Source organism: Henckelia pumila, chromosome 3 (assembly GCF_033568475.1).
Source record: "Henckelia pumila isolate YLH828 chromosome 3, ASM3356847v2, whole genome shotgun sequence".
Classification (NCBI taxonomy): Eukaryota; Viridiplantae; Streptophyta; class Magnoliopsida; order Lamiales; family Gesneriaceae; genus Henckelia; species Henckelia pumila.
Genome location: NC_133122.1, coordinates 174,917,420 through 174,924,459, shown reverse-complemented (window position 1 = coordinate 174,924,459; position 7,040 = coordinate 174,917,420).

The window sequence follows — 7,040 nt, the reverse complement described above, 5'->3', positions numbered from 1 at the left end:
TTTTTGAATCGTGGATCATAACAGTTAATGGTCGGTAGTAAACCGCACTCTCTAACAAAGTAGAAGATAAATTTGATTCCCGTGCCTTCCTTTCCCTCTAAATCTTTCTTTTTCTCTTTTGCTCAAGACATATTTGGATACGCTTTGTATAATTTTTTTTACACATCGTCTATATTGAAAAAATACGTGCCGCACCAATCAGGGATATGGATTGTTGAAATCCTAAATATCATTTCTAATAGATGTTATTGTCGATCATCTATGTGGCAATAAATTGCTCCATCGTCCATATTTGAATTGAGAACTTGCTGATGTCTCGTTTTGACGTGGATCCTATTCCTAGAATCCGCAGTTTGGAAGTAAAAGATTGACAAAGATGGTGAAAAGATTAAAAACTTGAAACGAAGGATTGATGAGATCAGAATCCTGCTTTGTGATCATGAATACATTTTGGCCAGTGATTTCAAGGGGTGGGACTTTGGATCTACGTTACATACAGGTAAACTTTATGCTTCGTTCAACATTAATAAAAAAGTGTTTGCATATTATTGCAGGCAGAGGGGGATAAGTTGTGCCCAATTGGATCCCATGAATACTTTATTTCAAGATTCGGAGGCAGATTACATTACAGATATGATATGTTAAGGAATTTAGTGATGAACGACTGTGATCGATATGATCACAAAAAGGATAACACCTCCTCAAATTTGGGGGTTGCCAGATTGATGATCGACAACGAGGTGGAAGACGTTGTGATTGTCAAATACATAAAAAGAGGAGACATGCATGGTTTGTTTTTTGTTTTTCTAACTTTGGGTTTGTTGGGTGAATACAGGGGCAAGAACTTTGTGAGTGCTTGGTGATTATGATTAACGTATGGTCTATTACAGATAAATGATGAACTGGAGGGAGAAATTATTCATCATAGGTCTTTGAGGCACCCTAATATTCTTAGATTTAAAAAGGCATGAAACGATTATCATTTTCTCAAGTCTCATAAGATTTTGCTTTGGAAAACTTTCTTAAAGTATTTTGTTTCATGTCATTTTGAAATCAACTCATTTGGCTATCGTGATGGAGTATGTATCCAAACCATGCTTTGTCGTTCCGTGCAGAGCCGGCCACGCGGCGAGCGTGCGCGTGGTCAATATTCAAACCTACAATTATATATGTCCTCACCTATTTACAAACTTGGGTATCCCCTTGGGGCCCCAACCCCTTGGCTCAACTTGAGTTATATAAGGTGAACTTATTCCAATAATTTCACAATGTGGGATGAGCATTAAAGTATCAATTACCACCATTCATTTTTCCAAACAATTTTCCAACAGAATCAACTTGTTTATCGTTATCATTTCATCCCTCTCGCACTACCGCTGTTTTCTGGTTATCGATCATCCCTGTGGCAATAAATTGTTCCGTCGTCCATATCTGAATTGAGAACTTGCTGATGTCTCGTTTTGATGTGGATCATATTCTTACTATTTGGGGGGGGGGGGGGGGGTTCTACAAGCTAGCAAAATATTAAACGATAAAAGATAAATTACAACAACAAATATTTAACTAATTAGTCATCAACTATATGAATTATAATTCTTCATTACAAATTCAGATAAAATCAACATCCAAACTTCAAAATAACAACATTTAACGAAAAAGGTTTAAAGGCACATACTCGAGGACACGACGAAGTCCCCCCTTGTCGTATTGTTCCACAACTTCAAATTCTTTTAACTTACGGTGCACCTTGAATAATGATTTATTATACAATGTTAAGGTGAAAACAAAATTACATGGTTAAGAGAAAAATATATAACAATTTAAAACAAATTGTTCTAAAAAGCACGTCATACGTCGTTCTTCTTTGATTTTTAGGGTTTCCAAAATTCTTTTTTACATATGTGGGGATTGTCAAGTTTCATTAAAGTGAATCTCTCGAAACCAAATGTATCTCCATGACCATTTTGCACAAGTATGTATTCCTCACATTGGACTTGAGCTACAATCTTAACGGTCCCAACAATTACCGTGGCATGGTGTCCTATATCCTTTTCTAGAATTGGTTGTTAATCCTCGGCCAGTCCCTTATATTCCGTTCGCCGATGCTTTGTTGCAAATGCCAAACTATGCCAAATTCTTGCAAGAGGTGATGTTTAAGAAGAGGAAGATGGAGTATTTTGAAACAGTGAATTTGACTGAGGAGTGCAGTGCTATCCTCCAAAAGAAGCTACCACAAAAATTAAAAGATCAAGTGTTGGGGATCGGTAGCGTTTGTAGAAGGGGGGTGAATACACACTCTTAAAATTTTATGTTTTAATGCGATAAGATTAAGCAAATGTTAGTTCACTTAACCAATTTTCTCAGCTTCCTAGATAAATAAGAGCTACTCAAATAGTGCGAAAAATGGCTCTCACTAAACTAGGTGACAATAGTGAAAATATGATGAGATGCAGTAATGTAAATGAGTACATAGTTGTTTATGGATGTTCGAAGATCAAATGCAAAAAAAAAAAAATGTTTCATAGTTGCAAATTATGGACAAAAGTTAAAAATTAATTAATATAATGGCATAGAATGATACATATCATGTTGCAATTAATAAAGCAACGGTCCATTACAAAAATAACAGGAGAAACTTTGACACATTCTACCACATGGTGGCATCTCAACTTCTCATAGGAATCAAGTTGAAATCTTGTAGCATACAAAAGAAGATAATATTTTATAAACATGTTTAAATAATTATAAATTGTAACTTAGATATTTTACCTTTTGGTCAAATTGAGAGATAATGTTTTTGAATCGTGGATCATAACAGTTAATGGTCGGTAGTAAACCGCATTCTCTAACAAAGTCGAAGATAAAGTTGATTCTCGTGCCTTCCTTTCCCTCTAAATCTTTCTTGTTCTCTTTTGCTCAAGACATATTTGTATATGCTTGGTATAAATTTTTTTACACATCATCTATATTGAAAAAATACGGGCCGCACCAATCAGGGATATGAATTGCTGAAATCCTAAATATCATCTCCAATAGATGTTATTGTCAATCATCCATGTGGCAATAAATTGCTCCGTCGTCCATATCTGAATTGAGAACTTGCTGATGTCTCGTTTTGACGTGGATCCTATTCCTAGAATCCGCAGTTTGGAAGTAAAAGATTGACCAAGATCGTGAAAAGATTAAAAACTTGAAGCGAAGGCTTGATGAGATCAGAATCCTGCTTTGTGATCATGAATATGTTTTGGCCAATGATTTCAAGGGGTTGGACTTTGGATCTACGTTACATACAGGTAAACTTTATGCTTTCAACATTAATAAAAAAGTGCTTGCATATTATTGCAGGCAGAGGGGGATAAGTTGTGCCCAATTGGATCCGCTGAATACTTTATTTCAAGATTCGGAGGCAGATTACATTACAGATATAATATGTTAAGGGATATAATGATGAACGACTGTGATCGATATGATCACAGAAAGGATAACACCTCCTCCAATTTGGGGGTTGCCAGATTGATGATCGACAGCCAGGTGGAAGATGTTGTGGTTGTCAAATACATAAAAAGAGGAGACATGCATGGTTTGTTTTTTATTTTTTGTTTTTTCTAACTTTGATTTTGTTGGGTAAATACAAGGGCAAGAACTTTGTGAGTGCTTGGTGATTATGATTAACATATGGTTTATTACAGGTAGATGATGATCTGGAGGGAGAAATTATTCATCATAGGTCTTTGAGGCACCCTAATATTCTTAGATTTAAAGAGGCACGAAACAATTATCATTTTCTCAAGTCTCATAAGATTTTGCTTTGTCAGACTTTCTTAATATATATTTTGTTTCAGGTCATTTTGACATCAACTCATTAGGCTATCGTGAAGGAGTATTTATCCAGGACATGCCTTGTCGTGCCGTGCAGAGCCAGCCAGGCGGCGCGCGTGCACACGAGATCACTATTCAAACCCACAATTATCTATGTCCTCACCCGTTTACAAACTTGGGTATCCCTTTGGGGCCCCAACCCCTTGGCTCAACTTGAGTTATATATGGTGAACTTATTCCAATAATTTCACAATGTGGGATAAGCATTAAAGTATCATTCACCACCATTCATTTTTCCAAACAATTTTTCAACAGAATCAACTTGTTTATCGATATCATTTCATCCCTCTCGCACTCTCGCTGTTTTTTGGTTATCGATCATCCCTGTGGCAATAAATTGCTCCGTCGTCCATATCTGAATTGAGAACTTGCTGATGTCTCGTTTTGACGTGGATCATATTCCTACTATTTTTTTTTTGGGGGGTGTCTACAAGCTAGCAAAATATTAAACGATAAAATATAAATTACAACACCAAATATTTAACTAATTAGTCATCAACTATATGAATTATAATTTCTTCATTACAAATTCATATAAAATCAACATCCTAACTTCAAAATAACAACATTTAACGAAAAAAGTTTAAAGGCATATACTCGAGGAGAATACGAAGTCCCCCCTTTTCGTATTGTTACACAACATCAAATTATTTTAACTTACGAGTCACCTTGAATAATGATTTATTATACAATGTTAAGATGGAAAGATATTTACATGTTTAAAATAAAAATATATAACAATTTAAAATAAATTGTTCTAAAAAGCACGTCATGCGTCGTTCTTCTTTGATTTTTAGGGTTTCCAAAATTCTTTTTTACATATGTGGGGATTGTCAAGTTTCATTAAAGTGAATCTCTCGAAACCAAATGTATCTCCATGACCATTTTGCACAAGTATGTATTTCTCACATTGGACTTGAGCTACAATCTTAACGGTCCCAACAATTACCGCCGCTTGGTGTCCTATATCCTTTTCTAGAATTGGTTGTTAATCCTCAGTCAGTTCCTTGTATTCCGTTCGCCGATGCTTTGTTGCAAATGCCGAACTATGCCAAGATCTTGACTAGAGGGGGGGGGGGTCTATAAGCTAGCAAGGGACTGACTTCAAGATCTTGACTGGGTGATGGGGGTCTATAAGCTAGAAAAATATTAAACAATAAAAGATAAATTACAACACCAAATATTTAACTAACTAGTCATCAACTATATGAATTATAATTTCTTAATTACAAATTCAGATAAAATCAACATCCAAACTTCAAAATAACAATATTTAACGAAAAATATTTAAAGGCACGTACCGCGTTGTTTTTTTATTTTTTCCTCTCCCCCCACCCCTTCGTACTATTCAACAACATCAAATTCATTGCTTCTACGATTCAGCTTGAATGATGATTTATTATACTATGTTAAGGGTAGAAATAAAATGACAGGATTAAGGAAAAAATATATGACAATTAAAAATATATTGGTCCAAAAATCACGTACCGCGTTGTTCTTTTATTTTTTCTCCTCCCCCGTCTCCTTCCCTTTCGTACTATGGTTCAAACATCACGTACCGCTTTGTTCTTTTATTTTTTCTTCTTCACCCCTTTCCCCACCCCTTTCGTACAACATCTAACTCATTGCTTCTACGAGTCACCTTGAATGATGATTTATTATACCATGTTAAGGTAGATATAAAATGATAGGGCTAATGAAAAAATATTTAATAATTTAAAATAAATTGGTCCAAATATTACGTACCGTATTTTTTTTATTTTTTCCCATCCCCTCTCTTTCGTACTATTCCACAACATCCAATTCATTGTTTCTTTGAGTCACCTTGAATGATGTAACACATTAATGAAATTTGACTATCCCCACGTTTGAAAATAATTTTGTAAGTCGAAAATAAAAGAACAACGCGGTACGTGATTCTTGGACAAATTTATTTTAAATTTTCGTACAAGTCTCATAAAATTTTTCTTTGTTAGATTTCATAATATAATTTGTTTCAGGTCATTTTGACACCAACTTATTTGGCTGTCATGATGGAGTTTAAATTTGGGGCAGTGTTACACGACTTCATACATATTGGAGTGAGCTGCCACGAGAATTTATAAGTTTTTAGATTACCTAATGTATAGTATTTGCATATAGTGGTTCGGTTATTTGGATTGTTCAAAATGTTGCTTGTGAATGTTTCTCATTAAGGTTCGGAAACATTTTCAACAACTAATACATGGAGTCAGTTACTGTCATTCCATGGTATCATAATGTTCGATTTTGTATATGTATTTGTGCATTCCTTAATTTCAAGGTGCATAATAAGAATCTTATTTGGATATTTTGTTTCTTGATATCTGAAGCAAATTTGTTGTAAAGGCTTGAAGTTGGAAAACATATTGTTGGATGGAAACTTACTGTCTCGACTGCAGATATGCAATTTCAACTATTCAAAGGTGATATGGGTTACATAATTATCCTCAATATTACTGAAATATACATTTTATAATTCCTTGCCATCCAAAATTGAACCAAAAGTTGTTTTACTATTTTGGATCGTCAAAGAAATTACTTGGAGAAGACCTTCATGATGGTTTCTACTTAACTTATAATTTATAGACTAACTTGATTTTCTCTGTTATTTACAGTCTTCTGTGCTGAATTCACTACCAAATTTTGAATTAAGAAGGTCTCATATGTTCCACTGAAGTAGTAATAAACAAAGAATATGATGTCAAGGCAAAACCAATAGTTGACTCTTAATCTTGAATATGTAAAATACGGTTTTGATTTTTATGAATTTGCTTCACAAATAATGTTATCTACCATTTGAGCTTGTACCATGGGAAGCCGATAATTAAATATATCACTGATTTTTTAAAAAAAATTCTATTATCAGAGGTTCGATGATAAAATAAATTTTTTTCTTCGATAAAAAGTCGGATAAAATCAACTTTCAAAGTTCAAAAGAACAATAAATAGCGAAAGAAATTTTAAAGACACATACACAAGGTACGACGAAGCTCACCCCCCTCGTACTATTCCACAACATCCAATTCATTGCTTCTACGAGTCACATTTAATGATGATTTATTATACTATGTTAAGGTAGAAATAAAATGACAGTGTTAAAGAAAAAATATATGACAATTTAAAATAAATTGGTCCAAAAA